Raw genomic sequence first — 20,984 nt, forward strand, 5'->3', positions numbered from 1 at the left:
TATATATATATATATATATATATATATATATATATATATATATATATATATGGTGTAAATATAATGATTAATTCAATACAGTATATTCGCCTCATAAATGAAATTGAAAAAATGATGAGATTTATATATATATATATATATATAATTATACATACTATAATTTTAGTTAGATCAACTATCTCTTTCTCCCTGTGTAGTGACAAATATCACACACTTCTTACTCAGCATAAAGAACGCGACCTTTGTAACTCTATTAGCGAAGTTGCTGCCAAATTTATATGCACCTATCTATTTAGATGGTTTGCGCGTGTGTGGAATCGGGCCCTCTGTAATCTCGCGCGGACAAACGATCTAGATTCTCTTGTTGTTCTATTTCGCGCGCGATAGTCAAGCTCACTGTTGTATTTACAGCGGCGCGTGTATCTCAGAACGTGGAGCGTTTCTTACGTATATGCAACCCTTGGTCGATACATAATTGCGTTTCAGTTTCCCTTCAATTTCTTATCACGGTGCAACTTCTTATCGTGGTTTCGGGGCGACACGCTCCGAAAACTGCGATACGTTCTCCGACACGTCTCGCTGCCTTCGGAAATACCCTTCTTGCTAGATTATGATCTGCGAGACAAGTTTAACCGGTGCGCGCGCGCGCGCGCGCGCAGGGCTGAAATTCTAGTCCCCAGTTCGTTACCTAAGTAGGTCAAAGGTCGGAAACTAAATTCTCGCCTGGCAACTGAAATCTAACGTGAAAGCGGCCGCCGCTACTTTCCGCCGAAAAGTCCCGTGCGACGACTAACAGAAGGAGAGAAAAGAAACACGTGGGTCGTGTGCCTACAGCGCGAACCTGAAGTTTGAGAAATACGCGCAGCCGGGACAGAAGATCGATGACGATACGCGCGTGATACTTACGAGATCCTATCAAGGCTATATTATAATTCGTCAATTACATTATCTTCCCTAACGCGCAGTGAATCACCCTAATCATTTAACGTTGCTTTCATCCTGCGCTTCTCTTTTTTTCTCCTGTGCGACGTTAACCGCCGCTCTCGAGACCAACTCAACGCGAAGAAAAGAGAAGGAAAAAGCAGAAGAGAGATAAGAGATTCCCATTCATTCCGAAGTAATTAATTCCACGGGGAGAGAATTATCGTGCTATTTGTTGAGCTCACCGCGAGCAACACCAATCGATCGCGGAGCATTCGCGCATCTCACCGTTAATTAAGCAGCCACGATAGATCCTCAGAAGCGATACGACCCGACTCTCGACGGCGCCGATGATGATCCGAGTGGAGGTCCTCGATCGGTTCACTGGGTTAATAATTGCCCTCGTGCTGTATATCGCGTGTTACGCGAATAGTCCGCGATGGAACTGGCGGTGGTGGTGGCGGGGGTGGAGGCGATGGTGGTGCGCGCGTACGTAGCGTCATATACCGTATAACGTATTAACACCCGGACCTGCCTCAACCTCCGTCATCACGAGAGGGCGCCCAGTCCAGAAGGAGGAGGTTGGACTAGGTTGGGGACGTGACCGACTCATCCGCCGGAATAACTACCGGCCTCTTTCGCGCGGTTCTTACGCAATCTCGTCTTCTTCCTGTCTTCCGTGAAAGCACCACGGTTGAGTCGTTTCTCCACGATACGCTCCTAGCCCTTTCTGCACGATGCCACTTAGGCCCGGATAACCATCTTTGGTGGCGAATCTTTCGACGGGTGCGAATTTCAAAGAGAAGATCAGGCGAAGGGATATTGTGCGTGCATTCGGTACCGTGATAAGAAATTGAAGGGAAACTGGAACGCAATTATGTATCGACCAAGGGTTGCATGTACGTAAGAAACGCTCCACGTTCTGAGATACACGCGCCGCTGTAAATACAACAGTGAGCTTGACTATCGCGCGCGAAATAGAAGCGCAGCGATCGTTTGTCCGCGCGAGATTACAGACACGCGCAAACTGAGCACTTGGTGAGTTCTCGCACTCAACCGGTATATCCTTTTAGATCTGAGCAAAATTCACCAATCACATGCAAGAGTTCACTGATCGCTCAGTGAACGGTTGAACGGTTGAACATATCCGCGAACGGATTACGAGAATTCACGTGTTTCTCACTCTCAGAGAGAAAATATCCAAGAAACAAAAAATATTCATATTCCATAGATACTAATAATATATTTTCTTACTGCTACTATACTAATGTGAAATATTTTTCAAGAGAAAATACGTATTTTCCTAAGCTTTTTCTTATTCTTACTTCCTACTTCTTACTGCTTACTTCCAATGTAGACGTCCCTTTAGGCAGAACAATACAAATATCTCGTGGCAAGTACACGAGATAATAATTTTGTAAAATTATATTATTGATTATAAATCAATAATTTGTATTATTGATTATAAATCATCTGGTGTTGTTTTCTAATAAAATTTTATTCATTCTAAATTAAAACTAGGTTGCTTTCTCATGTGAAAGCAACCTAGTAGCAACTATACCTTTAGGTATCTACATGATTGCAACGAGATTTAACTACCGCACGCAGATCCTTACTACCATAGTTAACTTATTTTCCATGTAAGAGTGTTTACTTTACAAATTACTAATAGATTGTTGACCGGTTTTCATTATTATTCTTAGCCTTGTTCCGATCGTTATCAAAACACGAGATAACATATGTACCATCCAAAGTTCGAGCAGTTACACGAGTTTCTTCGTAATCGGTTAACAATGTATCAGGGAATTATTGCAGAAGAGATTTTCTCAAGACGCGTATTAGAATTATAAATCCGGCATTGGCGACACGCTGAACGTGTAGCGTATGATATTCTTTACGATGAGAACGTCACGACATGCTGGACTATCGAAGTGCTTGACGCAAATTCACGCCTCAATCAATGATATGCGATAATAATGCACCGTCTCTGGGCGTCTTACGCTCGTGTTTTGGATACCACCGTACGCGGTAGCCGGAGGTTGAGTTATTTGTGCACCTCAATTAGAGGCATATAGACTCTGCAAGCAGCTGCGAGCGCCGCGAGTATGGTGCCAAACACAATTTGACTTGATCTCATGTCTCATTGATACTATCGTAAACATAAGTCCTACCGCAAACAGCAGTTCTACGTCGGACAGCTCAATAATCGCCAAATACGACATATAATGTGTGCAACGGTATCGCCCTAAAGACAAATTTTTCCTCGTCAATCTCGCGCATATTAGTAAGACACTGCATCTTTCGACTCTCATTATCTCTCCGATGCATGTGTGCCCGCGCGGTAATTATTTTAAAATAGAAATTTTATAAACATTAAAATTGCGGCTTTTTTAAGGTAAATTTAAACGTAAACATGCGTGACAAATAAGAGCCTTGATTGTCAAATAATTAAATGTATGCTTCAATATATGATTGTTACGCGCTAATAACTGTGGTCTGTATGTGTGTGAGCCTCTTATCAACTGTTTCTTTTCACATTTGAATACGATTTTAACAAGTCCTTTCGTTTCAGCATATTTCGTAAGAATTCTGGGCATAAATTTTCTCACGTTTTCTGACGATCGAGAGTTCCGCGTTGAGTTGAGTTTTTGAATCGGACGAGATCGATCGTCGAGGAGATACCCACGATATATCTTCGACTCCTGGCGATGCGCGCAGCTCCGTTACACTCGTGTGAAGAGCATTGTCGTTGCCCTTCGCGAAATTTCTATCTGAGATTTCCGCGCACATATTTACACGCGACCACACCGTCGCCACGCGTTTCTCGTATTAAGGCCGCTCTTTCAGAACGGGTAGGGTTTGCGTCACAGTTGGCGCGTCTCCGCGATGTGATTCATCTGTGATACGGTGCATATCATGGTCACCGAGAAATTACAAGCCGCGAGTAAAGTCAGTCCGGATTAGAACCGCCATGGACTAGCGCGCTGCATTGCGCTCATCCGCCAGAATAACTTCAAGTTTGCATAATACACGGTTCTCGAGAACGCGCGCGCGCTGTTCTTATCGCACCATGCAATTTAACGCAGCCGCTTTAAATTTAAAGCGGGTAGTTCCAGCATCCTGATAAACGTGGTGCGAACGTATCAGGCGTGTTGCAACTCGCGTATTTGCCGTGTAATCGCAATCGTCAAATTTCTCAATTTGCGCGAAAATCGTCGCGACCCGGGATCGTCATAAAACTGCAATATATCTCCGGCACGGCGCGCTTTACTATTACATTTCGCTGCATACATTTCCCATAGCACTTGAAGACACTTGACCTGCGAGTCGAAGCGCTCGCAATATAAAGATTAGATCGTTGAACGAAGAACGGTTTCACCAAAACGTACATGATTTAATGAATATTTAATTTGATAAGTGTCTTTAATTTACTGCCATTATATTTGCGCGAAAACAAAGCGTGAAACGCGTGGAATGAATCTCTGCTTCCCTTGCTTTTCCTCTCCTTCTGTTTTTAGAATTGATGACGTGCGGATGTGCGTTTCTACGGGAGTTAATGTTATTCCCGGCTAATGATACATAACTTAAATAACTCGTATCGATTATTGCGTAACAATTTATAATTAGCAGCTGCTCGCTGATAAAAAAAGAAACTAAGTACGTAGACAATTTGCAAGAAATATCTACAACACGTAATTCTTTAATGGCAATTCGTTCTATTTTCGCAATAACACAAAATGTATCGGTCTGCAACGCACATATTACACCAACAACGTAAGAAGTTATATGCGCGCGCGCGCGCTGATTTATGCTTTAAAAACTACTCGCTTGGAGGTTTCAAGGCTTCTTCGCTCACGCGATTTCGTTCGCCTCGCGTTAACCAACGTCGTGAAGTGCAAGTACACGTTGCGAGTTGCATTGCTGCATTGTGCGGTTTCAATGAATACATCGAGAGACGCGTAAACATGTTTCGCAGTTAATCGATTATCGCAATGCGCGGCTACATGATTTCAGTTATTTTTCAAATTGATCATATGTACACTTGAAGAAAAGAACTTTAGTTGCAATATGCCATTCCTTGCAATCTCTAATATTCTAGTCCTGTGTGCATCTAATTCTGTAATATTCTAAGCGAAAACTTTTGTTGAAAGAGTATTTCTCTTCTGATGAAAAGTGGATTATTAATTAGAATTCTGCTAGATATTATTCCAACCTTTTTTCTTTCGAATCAAAAAGAATATGTTTACTTCAAGCAGAATGTTCTCTCACTGAAAGAAATTTCTATTAAAAACAAAATTTACTAAATTTTATCTATAGATAAAAATGCAATTTTTCTAATTTTAAGAATATTCAGAATATTTTCCTTTTAGTTTGAGAAGAATCTTCTTGAGGCCACATATACAGGGTGTTGAAAAAAAAGGGTCACATATTTTGATAGCAGGTAGTATTGATCAAAACAAGAAGAAAAGGTCTAATTAACATGGGTCCTAAGACTAATATCTTCTAAGATACAAGCTATTTTGTTATTTGAGCTCTTTGTCATTTTCTTATTAGTCGTGTCATCTTTAGAATGTAATGAAAGGAGTAGGGGGAGAGTGAGGTGGATATGGGGATATCTTTTTTCTAGGTGCCTTAAAAAATAAAAAATTAACAAAGAGAGATAAAGAAACAATTTTTATTTTAATATGAAATGTTAATATGAAATTTTAATATGAAATTGCGAACTAAACGTAAATATCAGGAGAGAGAAATGAAGTTAGAGTGCGTGATTCTCTAAGACGTAGGGCTGAAACATGCGTGAGAGTGAATGGCAATCACATAGAGCACCTCCTCTAATGCTGAGTCAGCATTAAAATTTTTTGTTTTTGTAAAAAAAGAGTTTTTATTTTATTATCATACATTCAGTTTCTTTATTTCAGTTTTTTTATGGAAGATAAATGATTACATTTCATATTAAAATAAAAATTGTTTCTTTATCTCTCTTTGTTAATTTTTTATTTTTCAAGGCACCTAGAAAAAAGATATCCTCATTGTGCCCCACTCTCCCCTACTCCTTTGTTCATTACATTCTAAAGATGACACGACTAATAAGAAAATGACAAAGAGCTCAAATAACAAAATAGCTTGTATCTTAGAAGATATTAGTCTTAGGACCCATGTTAATTAGAACTTTTCTTCTTGTTTTGATCAATACTACCTGCTATCAAAATATGTGACCCTTTTTTTTCAACACCTTGTAAGAGTAAAATCTTCTAAGATCCGAAGGTAAAATTATTTCTTTGAATGTAGATATTTCTTTGCGGAAAGAGCGAGATATTTATATTTAGATATAGATATGTTTTTCGGTTAGAGGAAGTAATTATACGTCTGAAACGACGAAGAAATGTATCCTCAACTGTCTTCACTTTTTCAATCGAATAATTTTAAACTCTAAAGGGGGTACCACGTTGGATGCAGTACGTCCGTGTGTGTTTACCTTCGCGAGCACAGAGACGTCAGAGTGTCAACAACTTTTTCCGGAAGATTCGCGCGGAACTTTTCCAGAACATTCCTGCATACGTGATATCCCGCTAAGGGTGAAAAACAATAACAGACGACGCTGGCCGGAGCGCGTAATCAGAGCCGCCGCGAGTCACGTACTACACACAGTCTTGCGCGTACCGCGTGGCCGACCGCGTCGCCCGTAGATCGGTGTTCTCGCCTCTCTTAATGGCCGCGCCAAGGTTAACGGTGAAGAATTTGTTAAAGCACAGTCTCTCCTTTGCGCACCTGTCCTCTTCGTCTCCCGTGATATCTATTCTACCGCGTTTTCTACGCGTTCGACGCGTCTTGCATCAGCATCCTCGAGCGCGCGCGCGCGCGCGCGCGCGCCTTCTACGAAGCTGCGTGTCTTCCTCCTCTGCCGCGCTCTCTTCCGCTCGCGGATAGTGACGAGACGCGGTGTATATTTGGGCGGAGGCCTCGTCCTTCGCGTCTTCGGTTTGCCTAACGAATTCTCACAAATTTCGGCCCGCCTGCCGGAAGTGAACCGCGACCTAGACCTTTCGACGGCTCCCCGACGCGTATACCGCTCGCAATTTGCATCCCATTAATACGTGCTTTTTCGTTCGCACCTTCTCTTTCTTTCTCTCTTTCTCGTTTCATCAATGACACGCGACTCGATTACGCGAGCGTGCGTATCTCGCTCGGTTGACACGTCGTATAACGGACGAGACTCTCTTATTTGTCGCGCGATATCTCTCCGGCGGTATCCGGATGTGACGGTGATGCGTGTGTGCGTTGTGTGCGAGTGCGATGATCTGACGCAACATCGTGCTACACTTTGCAGGTACGTTTATTATCTACTTTGATCCAATAATTCCCTATCGTCGATTCATAATAACTCTATAAATATCGTTGGCTGCACACTTGTCTTTATGCATTCGCTGTCCCGGGAAATGAATTATGCATTACATACTGTATGTGTTGTAACACTTGGGCATTAAGAAAAATATCTCCGTGACAGTAGAGTGTCAGTCTTGAGTATATTCAATTATTGTATGTTGAATGACGACGAGAATCCCACGTGGAATTTTTCGCCGCGCAAAATGATTAAGAGATTGAGGGATTTTAAAGAATTGAATACATAGAATGAGTAATTTCGTTGAGTAATTTTACAGCTGTAACGAAATATAAGCGTAAGTGATTGCGTCGAATGTATTATGAAGGTCGATATACCAAGATCGGTATTCATAATTCGTTGTTATTTGGCAGATAAACATAACCTCGTGAATCTTTGATTATTCGTCAATTTGTACAATTTATTCATTTCGTACACGTGTAATATTGATTCAAACAGCTGAATGACGGTCCGTGAATACGAATTTGCAGTTAATTATGCTCGAAGATAAATAATTTTCAACCATGAATACGAATCCAAAAGACTTGTATTAATAATCTACTATTAAGAATATTCATTCTTCTCTCTCTCTCTCTCTCTTTTTCTCTCGTTACTTACTTCAAATGAAGTATTCAGATTTAAATTTAAAGTTAGATGTAAGCTTTTCAACTGAATCGCGATTACAAATGCAATGCCACATATATTATATAATCCTAGTAAACAATTCCAACGTAACTTTAAATTTAGATTTAAGTATTTCACATGAAACAAGTGTCAAATAACGACTATTAATACGAGCCTTAAAGTTTTAAAAATACTTCAGATATTTATTAGATAACGCGGGAAGTCGAAAAGGTGACCTTCAATTATTTTGAACAATGTGTTTTGATATCCTGACGCATTAATATCGCATCTCTGCACTGAGAAAAAATATTTAAGAAAAATAAAAGATATTTATATATTCAGTAGATATTATATATAATAACATATTTACTTTTGCACCTTCGTATAAAATATTTCTCCAATAAGAAAATGTACATCTTTTTATAATATTAGTTTTTCATAAAAGCAATTATTTATTTAAATGTCTATCCATAAGTAAAAGAATTTAGATTTAAGTAAGTATGTCATTAGCAGCCACTGAATACTTTTTCACTTTTTATTTTTCTTCAGTGTTTAATCTTAAAAATTTCACCCCTTATCGTGTGCGATATCGTGTGCGTATCATCTCGCAAAAAGCCACGGGCCACTTTATCTCTTTCTCTCTCGTCAATTGTGCCCGGAACGTCACGGGCACGTAGATCGCGCGTCGTCTTACGTCCTACAACTTACATCTTTTTCCGCTTAGGACATCCGAGGTGTGAAAATCGTGGCCGCGGTTCTTGCTCGAAACTGCACCGACGGCAGGCGGGGATGCGTCGCGGTGACCACGTGGATCACCGCGGTGATAAATCGGTATATCTCTCGACGAGGACGATCGCCGCGGGCAGTGATCGGCTTCCTCGCTTCGCGTCTCCGCTTCGTATTAGCGTTTCTAACGGCGCGCGTGCACGCACAATACACACGCACGGGACAGGATTTTTCTCACTTGCTCCGCTCGGCGAGCACTACGCGAAGAAGATGATAAAGACGAAAAAATCGGACACGCGTCCTCGCCGTCTGGTCCGTTTTCTCAGGCACTTGCACGCGCACTTGTTCCTCATTATTTGTTCCACACTCCCGGCGCCATGCGCCACCCCGAGCGCGCCGGTTCCGCCGAGTCGTTGGGAACGCGATCTTCGATCTTCGACGTGGTCACCGCGCCGAATGGTCCGATTGCCACGTGTTTAAAACTACCCGCGAACCAGGTGTGCGCTCTTGAGCGCTCTAGAAGCGATAAAGCGATGAATATATTACGTATTGTGCAAAATACAAAATTGCAGGCGCGCGAACGATGCGAAACAACGTGTTGATCGCGTTGGACGTGCGTTGTACGGAGGCTCTCTCTCTCTCTTTCTCTCTCTGTTGAGAGAGAGAGAGACCTATAGATAATCTATAAATAATTTATATATATATATATATATATATATATATGATTTTTATATTCTCTTTTTTTGTTTTCTTTCAGACGGCTTGAGGACGATCTCGTGTTATCTAGACGGAAGAAGGCAGTGAAATGGACGTCACGTGTTCTCGACGCGGCAGACTCGGTAAGTGAGATTATCTTGTGACAGAATGATAATAAAAAGACAGAATGATCGTCTTTCCGGTTTCGCGGCCAGTCCATTCGCACGCGTGTCTTCTCATTCCCGCGCGTAGCACTTCCGCGAGATTCAGCGTCTATCCTCCGCGACTCGTCTCTTGCTCCGATGCTCTCGTCACTACACCCTCCCTGGTCGGAGGTGCACTTTTCCGTTGTTTCCGACTCGCGGCAGCTCCTCGCCGATCACCGATCCACGATCACGATCTCCTGACGGAGGTCGGAGAAGAGATTAGACACTTGGTTCAACGGGTACAATGACTTTGTAAACACGGGAACACTAAGACTCGTGAATCATGTGCTCGATCGTTACCAGAATCGATATCTGGCTTATTCACGTAGATAAAGTCAAACTTTGATGAGCCACGTGATTCGATAATGTTATCTTTGATTTTGTCATATGACTTGTTAAAGAATAATAAACACTGCTCGCTCACGCGTCCCTATGTGAAATCCGTCTTCAAGTATTCCTCGAGGATCGCGCGCGCGTTTCAGCATCGTTCTTACAAGTCATCTGCGCGTTAACGTGCCGAACATTTGAATTTTCTGACGAACGCGACGAAATTCGTCATCCGACTTTTCCCTCTCTTTCTTCTCTTCTTTCACTCTCTTCTTTTTAAAATGAAGTTGGAACCTCCTCGTTCGCGCGAACCGAAATGCTGGTCGCAACCGTGCAACTGTTAGATAACACCCGCCCGCTCTCTTTCTCTTCTATTTGCGCGCGACTTGTTCGACAGGAAGTCACACGCTGATCTTTCGGCACGCGGTTATCGAACTTTGCGTGTGCCCGGGCCTCTCGTAGACATTCTCTCTCCGAAACCGTTCTGCTGAACGCCAAGATGCGTTATTCAACTATAGGAAGGCTATGATGATGACAATGAAAATCGAGTCTCGCGGTCGTGTTAGTCGTGAAAACTGAAATTGCAATGCGTGTTAAGTCTCACTCTTTCTCTCTCTCTCTCTCTCTCTCTCCCTCTCCCTCTTTCGGTGTGCCTAGTGAGACGCGAATCGGCGTTGCTTTCTTCGCGCGTGTCTCTTTTTGTTGTCTTAATCTCTCTTCTCTCTGATATTGGCAGTGTCTCGTTAAACTGGAGCCCCCGAGCGTGCTCGGAGGGCAGCGGCAGTGTATCGTGTCGCGAGCCGCCTCGGCTTCGCCGCCGTGGTCTCTTCCGGTCTCTTCGGTGGACTCTCGCTTCGTTTCGGGGACGCGCGGCCGAAGCGCATGCCCGACCCGGAAAGGACCCGCGTGTGACTTTGGCCGTGGTCGAGCTTACGCGCGGGGGTGAAGCGAAGAGATCGCGAGGCGGGCAAGGCGGCGGGTTTTCGATCGGCCGGATCGCGTTTCTTCAATTGGCAGTACTTCCGTTTCGAGATCGTAGTCGGCGGGGTTTCCTTCCTCTCTTCACGTCGTGCGCGTCCGGTGGACGTCGTCGTGTCAGCCGGTCCTCTACGACGGTGACGACGATGATAAACGTAGAATTCGGTGCGCGCGTTCACGAGATCTCACGGCACTCTGGGTGCACGTAGCGTTCGAGGTTCACGATTAGACGTCGGCGAAAGGTAACGACAGAAGGAGAGAGGAAGAAACACGCGGAATAAGCGGGCGCGCGGAAAGAGAGCGAGAACGACGGAACCGCGGCGCTGAATAATCCCGCTCGATGGCACTTCCGGTTCGAGAGCCCGTGCACTTTCTCCCGTCAGCGACGCGAGCAAGCCGTTCCCCTCGGCCGGTCGATCGGATCTCCCGACCTGTCGACGATCTCGGGAGGAGGTTTACGATCTGACAGCGAGCTTGGCACATCGACGACTTCCGATCCTCGCGCACCTTCGCGCATGGACAGCCGCGTTGCGTTCTCTCGCGCGGGATCTTCGCCGAATTTAATGATCGGCCTCGTTAGAGCACCGCGGGACGACGGCCGCGTGTCGAGGGCAACGTCCGCAGCCGATAATTCTAGAATTGTCCGAGTGCGCTTCGATTTCTCGCGCTACCACCACCTTCTCTCTCTCCTCCTCGTCGTCGTCGTCCTCCTCCTCCTCCTCCTCCAATTTGACGCACCTTCCCCTCTTTCTCCTCCTCCTCCTCCTCCTCTTCCTCCTCCTTCTCTTCTTCTTGTTCCACCCGCTGCACCACCTCCTACTTGGCCGACCTTCCGAATTGACGCGCGGTAACTCCGTGACCTCCGCGGAAAAAGTGGAGCGAGGGATTCGGCCGGGTCGGCGAACGTCACACTCGGGTGGCGCGGGGCCGAAACCAAGCGGCAGGTTGTCGTAGGTCACACACACGCGTACACAGGCACAGGCACACACAGGGGGCACCGCAGGCCGGCTCTCGCGAGACCACCGACCGCTTCCGGTTCCTCTTGCCCTCTCTCTTCTCTTCTCTCTCTCTCTCTCTCTCTCTCTCTTTCGCTTTCTCTCTCTCTGTCTCACGTTGTGCACGCACACGTGGGGACTCACACGACGGGATGATCATCCAGCGCGCGCAGCTCGCGAAGACTGTGTACGAGAAATTCGGCGCGGTCGATGAGGGGGGCACCGGACGATGGATCTGTTGTTGGTCCACCACGGGCACCACCGCCGTAGAGAGGGAGGGAGGGAGGGAGGGAGGGAGGGGGGTGGCAGGGTGTTTTCACCACTGGTTTCACCACTGGGCTCCGTCTCTCACGGGGCCGGGACACGCGACTCTTGGGGGCCTCCTCGCGGCGTTCGCGCGCGTCTCCTGCGTCTTCGTCGGCGCGTGGACGCGTCCGTCGTGGTACGTCGTGGTGCGCGGCGCGTACGCGTGTGCGTGTGCGTGTGTACGCGCGTGTACGCGCGCGTGCATGAAACGTGTGTCTCCGCCGTCGTGCCGAGAGGAGGTGTAAACCGAGTGTGTGTCGAGCTGAGTTGGCTTCGACAAAGTAGGGCGACGACTGGGACAGCGGCCACGGGCACCGGCGCTGCTCGCTCACCGACGAGGAGAATCCGCGGCGCGCCGTGCGGTGGAGGAGTTGTGGAAGTGGAAGAGAGAACCCTCCTTGTAAAACGGCAGCAACGCTGCGCTCTACGTTCTCCAGTAGGGGAACCTCTCTGACACCGCGCCGTATCGCGCCGCGCCGTCGCTGCAACAAGCCACGCCGCCATCCGACACCGAGCTAAGCCGAGTCGTGGCTCTCTCTCTCTCTCTCTCTTGCTCTCTCCCTCTCTCTCTCTCTCTCTCTCTCTCTCGCACTCTCACTCTTTCGCTCTCTCTTTCGCCGTCGGTGCCACGCGCGTGTCGGAAAAGCGCTTCGCGGACTTGGTAGGCGAGGAAAACTTGCGACGCGACGACGCACTCTTCCGTGAGCGCTTTGAAAACCCTTCGACATTCCGAGATCGAGAACGCGGGACGTTCGCTGGTACCACCCAAATTATCACTTCGGATTACTTTTGGGCTGTTTCATTATTAAACGTAATGAAATGCTTTAAAGTGTAAAGACTAGACGTAGAGAGGCACCGGGAATTGATGAGCGTTTTACTAATCCTTTTGATACTTTGAAAATACAAGGCCTTGTCGCGGCTTAATTAGCGAAGCTCCTTAGACTCTTTCATTGTTAATGCCTTTTCGATACCGCGCGTTTTAACTGTATTGGAAATTTTCGCGAGGGCGCGGAATAATAGACAATTTTCCTTTACGCGCGCGCGCGCGGCGCGAATCGCGCGTTTAAGTATCGGCTTCGCCGCGAAAGGTCGTCGATATCTCTGTAATTTGGACTCTGTGTCTCATGAAATATTGCGTCTCCGCGTCGCGACCTTCCCTCTTCGTTAACGCGGATGATGCTCTATTTTCGCGGCCAGCTGGCCGCCGCTGCTCGCCCGATTATCGAGTCGCGCTCGATAAGGCCGCATTTAAACCGCGAAGAATCTCGCCGCGATATTCTTCTTTCGATTTGCGCGATCGAGGCGCAAGGAGGAACGTCTCGGCGATGGACTGGTCAGCGACCACCCATCCAACACCCTCGTTTTGTTTACTCTTAATAGTCGCCTCAATAATTACGAATTATTGGTCGGTCATGTGTATTTTGGTGCAATCAACTGTACGTATCTCTGACAATCTCGCTTCTACCGTCGCGATGACGTTAGACACCGTTAGAGTGTGCACTCTAATCCACCTTGATATATTTCGAGTGCACTTTATCGTGACTTATTTGCGCGTGCTCGCATAAGTGACACGCGCTTAAAATACCAATGATGCGACACTTTCGCATCGGCGAATAACCCGAAAAATGATGACGCGCGTGACGTCGCAATCCAAGGGATGGCATTTTAGTCATTGTGCAGCGCCCGAGCGATTTACGGCGTTAATACTTCATTCGGTATTTCGACGGCAATTTGACATCCTGCACATGAATATGCATTGTGTGCTCGCGTATCCTCCCATTTATCGTGAATAAAACTTTCAACATTCCTCTTACGCTTCTGCTCTCTTGTATTTTTCACGCGGATTCGCAGAACGTACACGGTGCATGTAATACGCTTTAACTTCGCGCTTTATCAGAAGCTATTTTACATTACCACGCGACGTTGCATCCTACCTTTTGAAACACATCGATGCTGCATTGCGCGTGATTCGCGTCATTCGTTGTTGCTTATGCCGAACGCGATTACGCGAAGAAAAATATCCTGCTGCGCTAAGAAAACTAAATAAATTCAGTTTACTTTCCTTTTTTTAAGAAATGATTATTCTCATTCGACAAAAAGTATTTTCTTGATAATTTTTCTTGATAATTGAATCTCATCATAAATCTGAGAGAATCTCATATTTTATCCTATATTCAAAAGAAAAATTTACTTTACAAGAGTATTATAACACTTTATCGAAGAAACAATTGGTTTGTATGTAAAGTAAACAAACCAAAGTTTTCTTTTAATTTAATATTTTTCATTGGAATGCTAGATTCTCTCTCTCTCTCTCTCTCTCTCTCTCTCTCTCTCTCTCTCACACACACACACACACTAAAGAATTTAAAATATATTTTAAATAAATTTCATGTTTATATTAAACTTTTAATAAAGACTTGCAGATATATAAACCTATGTAAGTAGGTAGTAACATTTACTTGACTGCAGTATATATTTTTCTGCATGTATCTAAATTCCGTTAAGTTAAAATTCCCTTGCTTTCGAAATCGATAGTCGTAAATCTTAAGGTAGAATTTGGGACGATAAACGTCGCGAGGTATCGGAAATTGTCACAGCTAAAGGTAAGTCTTGTGTGTGCGATTTATATTCGATTTCACGCTTGCTATACACATATATGTATAGATTTAAGCATTTCTTTCGTATATATACACGTCACCATCTCGCATGCATCTCTTATGCATCCTACTTATCGATCAGCAATTTATCTGTCAGCAATAGACAGTCCGCGGGATAAAGTTGCCGACACTCGGGCTGTAAACGTGCCATCTCCCGATTAGACCTTTCGGGTCTCGATATTAGCCTATTCATCTCTCGTTCGCCTCTCACTGAGGCACAAAGAAAGGGTTTCGACTGAAAAGAGACCAACATCGGAGTTGTGCGCTCCGAGCCAAAAGAGAAAGCCATAACACGTTCGCGAAACCGCCGCGACAACTCCGCACGACTCCGCGCGTTCCTCGCTCGTCGTCTCTTTACGGTCTAGGACACCATGCTTGATAACCAAAAAAACTTTCACCGTCCGAATCAGCCGCGAGGAGACCCGAGCGTGATCCCCGCGTGTCCCTCGCTCCTTTTTCTCGTTGTCGTGTTGTACACACGAGCTGTATACGCGCACGTGCGTCTCTCTTGATCTTGATCTCTCCCGATCAGCAACGCACGCGCGTTGCGCAACACGCGTGCCACTGAAATGATATTCGCGTGGTTGTACATCGTCTCTCGACTCCCGAAACGGTCCATCAAGATCTCACCTCGGGATACAGGCCGCGTTTCGGCCATGGCGGCCATGTAGCCGCGCGGCGCGATGCAGTTTGATTTGTGGTCTTTGCGGAACGAGAAGCCCGGTTCTAGAATAGCACAGGCCAGCACGGAACAGCACACTAGTCGCGACATGTGTGTACGTGTGTGTGTGTAGCCGCGTGGAGAAACATGATGCGCACGGTGTGGCGGGTAGTAGCTTCCCTAGTAGAAATTGAACCTCGTTGGTGTCCAGCTACGAGATAGCGAATTTGTGTCTGATATCGTTATTACCCAGTAATGTAACGCTGATTTCTCTTAATGGCTGGATAAATAAGCCAATTGATGCTCAAATAATAGAAATTATAGTTATGAGATGAAAAATCAGAACTAATTGTCGGACGGTGATATAACATTCATGCAACACTTTGCTGTTTTGAGATTTCCATGAAACGGCGCAACCTTAATTTTTATCTGTTGCTTAATCTTAAAATGAAGAAGAAGTGGTGATAGAAAAACTGAGAGAAAAAATCTAAGAAATAAATATTTTTTACTTTTTCGACATTCTTTTCTCAGTGTGATAGCTAGATCGAATACATATTTTTTAGGATAGATAACGCTATACATATCTATTATATTTTGTTCGATATGTACGGCTATATCACGAAAGCAATTTTAACTTTAGTGAATAATCAATCAGTAACGAGCTAGTAACGAGCTGGAAAATTTAATCCACCGTGTAGCTCAGTTACTAGCTTTCGACTCGGGCCAGCTAGTTTCTATTCGACTTGTTTTTCGGATCCGCGAATATATCTCGCGAAAGGGAGTCGAGCACGAAGTTTCTCCGAGAATAACGTCAAGTGACAACGGGGAGTGCTAATATTTTTGGAATTAGAAACGCAAACTCGATTTTTGGTGGTAAACATGCAGAAGGATGTATCGCTTATTATGTGACACGCGCCTCGGGGTTGGATTCCTCGACGAATTTGATGGAATTAACTCGGAGCCGGTGCGCGCGAGCGATTATCAGCGAGCGACGTCGCCGTACCTTAGAACGCGGTCGCGATAGAGATGATAAATTAACGCGGCTTATGTTGAAGCGTATCTCGACGAAGTCGAGAAGTATTCGCGGGATTCGAGTCATTTTGTTCATCCGACATCTGAATAATGAAGACTGAGAAACCTTTCGCGAATCCAATTATAAAAATCAGATTACAGCGCGAGATAGCGACGCGAGCGTGCGAAATTGACCGGATATATTTCTCATAATCGCGTTCGGGGCGGTATTTGCGGCTGGAAGTATCGCTGTTATTCTCATCATTTCCAGCGTATGTACGCTTCGCAGGCGCGAGGATATCAGCGTCGAGAAAATGCTGATTCGCGGATTTGAAAGCTCTGTATTCGCCTGTCGTGTATCAAGCTCGAAATAATCGACGGGATTCGCTTCTTCAGACGACATATTTATACTCGGTATTATTTCAGTAATCCGCTTTTATAATCGGCCAAAGCTACGAGAATTCACTCGATGCAACTGTCTCGTTTCGATGGTGCGAGTCGAAGTTATGCGAGTAATGGAGCGTGTGTACTCATCCCCGAACTCGCTCAACGAAATTCCGTAACAACCGGGTGTCCGCATCGACGCGAAGCAAACAGCCGCTGAAACTTATGTAAATCCACGAAGAATTGCTCGAGTGCCTTGATATTAAACGGAGAAGTGAGACGATTTATCGCGGAGCGATACAGCTCGCGAAGATCCTACCGCGAAGGTTAGCCGTCGATAAATCAGCCGCGATTAACGTTAACGGACGAGAAAAGCGCCGGATCATGGATCTGACCGGCTGACTAGCTGGATTTTCTCACGTTCTTCTCGACTCTATTCGCGCGATCCGCGTCGTGAAGGGACAAGTAGTCTGCGGCGAGATTCGTCATCGTCGTCCACAGGACGAGAAATTTACGATCGGAGTATACTTCTTGCTCGAGGACTCGCATCTCTAGCCTACGCGATGCAATCGAGTCCTTGTCCTCGCGTTTGCCACGGGAGAGGGTCCTATCGGCAGGAAGAACGATCCTACCGCGAAGGAGGCCAGCGAAGGTCGTGGTTGACTCCTTGGAGTATCGTACAGTTGCAAAGATCTTCTGCGACGTCGCCCTGACCTCAAAAAATATTCCTTGTTTTTCTGTCTTTTCTTCTTTTTTTCCTCTCTCTCTCTCTCTCTCTCTCTCTCTCTCTCTCTCTCTCTCTCTCTCTCTTATTCTCTTTTTCTCGCTTTATCTCGACTGTAATTACGTTCGCTCGTAGATAAGCTTGCCGAGGTAATTGTTGTCGACCGTAGAATAGGCGTGAGTTTATTTCTCACATCTGGCAAGCTTCTTGTTAACATGTCACGTTGTGTTACCTGCTTCTTCGTGTTTCCTCTCGAAATTCTGGCGTAGGAATGCACCTTGCGTGCAATGACAGTGTTATTATTACTGCCTGCGTTTGCCAAGTGCATCAATAATGGGAGTAGACGCTGCTATTAACTGATCCTTCCAGCGAGATTTTATTGTGATCTTAGTGCTATACTTATAACTGAACCATCACCGGTTACAAGTGCAGCGCTTCACAGTGACAAAAGAATACACCAAGAAAAAATAGCTGAAAATTAATTTTTTGTGGGATACAAAGTTTATCTCTGCAGAGTAGAGCCTATTTCTCTGCGAGTAAGCTTCATGTCCCGCCAACAAATTTTCAAACACTTTTTTCTTTCAGAGAGCAAAGCGAGGAACTGCGCGTCGGTCGGAGACGAGTAGCGCCGCGTGGCCGCGATTCTAATCGTAATCGGCGCGGAATGTCGCTTAGCTGAAAACGGGCGGGGGAGTGTTCCCGATCGCGATCCTGCCCAGTTGATGACCTTTCGGCGCGCAGCCGTTCGTAACCGGTCGTTCCGTCTCTTGGCCAGTCGGCCGGGCGGCCGGACGGGCGAGAGTGATCGCCGTTCCGGCGTACATTCGGGTCGACCATTGTTCACCGCGGCGAGGAACAGTCTATTTCCGGTGTCGGTTACTTTCGTTGTTGCGGCTAATTCGCGCAACCCGTTGTTGTCGCCGTCGCCGTCATCGCCGTCGTCGTTTCGCGTTCCTAGAAGCCCGCGAGGCCGCTCTCCTCTTCACCTCGCCGCGAGGGAAGTGTGTCAGTCGCTATTAGTGGCGGTATAGCGCCTCTCTTTAGGCGAGAGAGAAAGCACGAATTATATGCGCACTTAAAGTCGCTAACGAACCTCTTTTTTTCGGCCTCGTTCGACGACGCCGCGATGGCGCATCATCGCGGATTACGCTCGGAATTATCTAACTTTCTTCCCTGTCTGACTGTCGTCCGCCGCGTCAAATCGCAGCGGAGAAGCGCCATGCAGCACTGTTGCACATCAGCAACACTGTTGGCATCAAGAACTTAGCTACTTTTTCTTAATATTGTGTTATTTATCGTTTTATACGCGGCGACGGCTCCTCATTTCTATGGGGATCAACAGAAAGTAAAATTTGTGCTATCTCTTAACGTTACTTTCATCGGAAAATCTCTATCTACGATAATTTCTTCGAACAAAAATGACGTTGCAGCTATGACAGATATTTTTTTTTTAATTTTATTAATACCATAAGAAAGTATGAGCTTCAAGCTTTAAAATGTGTTTCGCTTCGTTTCCGTACGATTTCTCCTTTTGTAGATACAGCTATTTTAAATTAACTTTCTCCCCATGTCGTAAATAAAAAAATATACTGAATTCTGTTTTAATACTACATCGTGTTGAAAAAAGTAAGTGCTTTTTGTATTTATATAATATAATCGAAAAATAGAGGAGTACGTTTTCAGCAGTTTTATATCAGCAGTTTTGTCTATATTATGGATAACAACATAACCTATATCATAGACCAATTCATATGCAAAGCTGTTGAAGTAATGGCTTTTTTACTTAGTATTGACCGATAATATTATATAAATAAATAATAAAAGGCGCTTACTTTTTACACAATATAATGTCAAAATAGAATCAAGTATCTTTTCATTTACGACGTGGGGAGAATTTTAAACAGCTGTATCTCTAAAACGAAAAGTCAGAAACGAGACGAAATGCATTTTAAATCTGAAAGTTCATATTTCCTTATCCCCTTGATGAAATTCAGCGAAATCATGTTTCTTTCGCTGCTGCAAGATCATGAGATCCCTCAAAATCGCTGTTTCTGCCCCATTTGATCCCATTTTTCTCAAAGTTATGACATGATAGATAAGTTTGGACAACGGGTTCGTGTCGAGCGGCTGAAAGTATGTCGGAAATGACTGTTCACATTCGTGGGATCAAAGAAAAGGGTCAGGATTTGTCGGGCAGTGTGTTTGAGGGGCATTCTCGCCGGCGCAAGTCCGGAACGATTTCGGCGGATGTCGCCGCGCGCGACATCGACGTTGACGGAAGTGGAGGAAGACTCGTCCGGGTCAGACCGAGAGGCTCGTCGCGCCGTGTGCGAGGACCGTTTCATGGGAAGGTAGAGCTCGCGGCACACGCGGACATTTCACTCTCGATGAGCCGCTTGGATAACGGACCTCCGTTCGCCGCCGCCGCCGCCACAGCGGAGGCGGTGGAGGTGGCGGCAGGCACCTCGCCCCCCTCCCTCCCCCCCGAGAAAGAAGGGAAAGTAGTTCTGTGAGTCAGTGGGGCTTGCGGTATCCCCCCGCGCGCGGACGTTTCCAACGGTTAAAGCGGCAAACCGACCGGCTGATCCCCTCGTCGGGCAACGGTAATCCGGACGAGCCGCTCCTCGCGCGAGCGTGCTTGAACGATCGAATCGCTCTTCCATCTCCCGACGCCACCTTGAAAATAGTTCCTTGTCGCGAAAAGGTGGGAATCGGCGCGGGATTGGAAGATCACACGCGCTGAAAGGAGGATTTAGTTGTCGAGAGCAAAATTTGATTAAAATGGGATCAACTAAATGTTTGGTAATTTCAATCGAAAAATTTGATTGCCGCTATTTTGCTTTGCTTAGTGCCCAAGTAAATATATTGTTGAGAGAATAAGATAAAATAGCGGCAATTAAAGTTTTTGGTTGTGTAATCGCCAAACATTTGGTTGATCCCATTTTAACCAAATTTTGGTTTCGTCAAAACTAAATCCTTTTTCTAATGCGCGTATCGTTTTGACGGAGCTATCATTGGACAAAGTTGATATACATATTGAACTGTAATTTATTTGAGTTATGGTTAATTATAATTTCAATTATTTGTATTAATATTCAAGGTCCGTGACGCATTTGTGTATGGTCTACGGCGGAGTTTGGGAAAGGGAACTATGTGTGCATTTTTACGCGTAATATAATACATTTGTAGATAATCCTTAGATAGACTTTCATGATTTCATATTACGACGTGAGATAGTCACGTCGTAACATGTAGTCATTTTTTCATTACATTCATGAAGCAAATATGCTGTATGTTGAATTAATCCTTAAATTCACAACATATACCTATTACGCAGAAAATGATATGGCGATGTCGCTTCCTTCACACCTTTACACATCGACTGGTAA

General features: G+C 45.2%; 1 protein-coding gene across 8 annotated transcripts in view; it reads right to left on the reverse strand.

The window, feature by feature from the left end:
• The window catches only part of LOC116854007 (hormone receptor 4-like), a 246,428-nt gene that overhangs the window by 61,757 nt on the left and 163,687 nt on the right, over nt 1-20,984 (reverse strand). For 2 of the 8 annotated variants that reach the window (XM_032835547.1, XM_032835521.1), the window contains exon 1: nt 8,633-12,438. The exons of the other annotated variants lie outside the window; for them this stretch is intronic. The gene's annotated coding sequence lies outside the window, so the exon portion shown is untranslated. Of the gene's footprint in view, nt 1-8,632; nt 12,439-20,984 lie in introns of those variants that run through there. 8 annotated transcript variants of the gene reach the window in all.

The sequence above is a fragment of the Odontomachus brunneus genome, unplaced genomic scaffold, assembly GCF_010583005.1.
Source record: "Odontomachus brunneus isolate Ranch 3 - 2012 unplaced genomic scaffold, Obru_v1 Obru_scaffold_001, whole genome shotgun sequence".
NCBI lineage: Eukaryota > Metazoa > Arthropoda > Insecta > Hymenoptera > Formicidae > Odontomachus > Odontomachus brunneus.